A 1,684-nucleotide genomic window follows, 5' to 3' on the forward strand; every position below is an offset into this window, starting at 1 on the left:
GCAGGTTATAAATGCCCGGGTATTTTTTTGAAAGCGTCGCGGTAACATTTGATCTGTATTTTTTGTCTGTTTATTCGAAAATACAGTTCTATTTTGATCTGTGTTTTTTGTCTGTTTATTCGAAAATACAGTTCTATTTTTATACTAATTTATACTAAAAGCAGACCGTAGATCAAACTCCGTCGCGTTTCATGATAAACTGCTTATTCTGAAACACACAAGCTGTCCTAAACACATCCAAAATGTGTTTTAGGTTTATGTGATATTATGGTTTCACAGGCTGGGTTACAAAATTCAATGGGACAAATTAATTAATTAATTATTATTTTTTATTTTGGGAGTAAAATGCAAATAAGTAATTTAAATGGCCTAGTGGGGAAGAGTGAGGAATGATGGTATTTTTAGTATTTTTATTTGTCTGTGGTTTGTTTTGGCGGTGGACTGATGTGGGCGGGGGGCGGCTGTAATTGTATTGAAGTTTGGGAGGAATTTAGATAAAGTTTAATATGTTGATATATATATTATATTATTTATGATAATATAAAATATAATTAAAAATGTTTGCTAGCGATACACCAGTTGTAGATGGTGGACGCATGTGTACGAGGGGATCAGGCATCAGCATTGACACGTACATTTTAATTAAAGGCGTTGGAATAACATCTTACTCAACTGGTTGGATTTAGATTTGTTTTTTAGAAGACATTTTGAGGAGTAAAGCATGAAGAAGAAGAGAAGATGAGAAGAGCAGTGAAACAGGAGAAATTATTGCGTACGGATACTGCATGTGGTGTCCGATCCTAATCGTAGAATACGGTGATTTATGGTCATGATATAATTCAGTTTTTTTTTTTTAAAAAAATTATGTGGGCCCACCGAAATACATCCTGATCGTATATCACATGATTTACGGTCATGATCGGACACCGCATCCATCTTGCATGCAGTGCCTGTCCGTATGGAATAATTTTTCATTCAAAAAATGATTCCTAATTTTCATCATATGAGATCCTTAATAAAATTATATTTTTATCCTTACTTTAATGAATCGTAATAATTCATTATTTGCCCTTATTTAAGTAAGAGCATTACAGATCAATTTTTGTCTTTTTTTAATGTTTTTTTTTTTATAATTATAAGTGATACATGCGTCTATAATTGATGATGTCAACTTTTCTTATTCATGTCTTACAATAAAGCATTTTCACATCAATAACCCATATTGATAGCTTTGCAAGGGTCTTCTAAAAAGCGTTTGGACCAGTAGACTCAATTGATTTGGGTTGGCTTTTTATTTATGGCTGTCAAGTGGCTTTTGCTCTGAGAATCCAAACTTCTTTCAAGTGGTAGCCGGTCAAATCTACCTCGATCGGTGTCGATGTATTTGGTCTGGGCGATCCTTCGGCAGCTGGGTAGAAATTCAGTTGATCAGCCTTAGACATGTTGATGATCTTCAGTTGATCAGCTAATTGAGCACTTAAAGTCCTATGTAAGATCATTGAATTTCATTTTTTTTTTCTATAACTGACATTTTTCTTACACCAAAGGCCGCTACCAATGAATCAGGTTAAAAGATGCACGCGCCCGCAGATACACACACACACACACACATATACATCTATATAAATATAAATATAAATATAAATAAATAAATAAACATATATATATATATATATATATATAT

Source organism: Phalaenopsis equestris, unplaced genomic scaffold (genome assembly GCF_001263595.1).
Source record: "Phalaenopsis equestris unplaced genomic scaffold, ASM126359v1 Scaffold000094, whole genome shotgun sequence".
Lineage (NCBI taxonomy): Eukaryota > Viridiplantae > Streptophyta > Magnoliopsida > Asparagales > Orchidaceae > Phalaenopsis > Phalaenopsis equestris.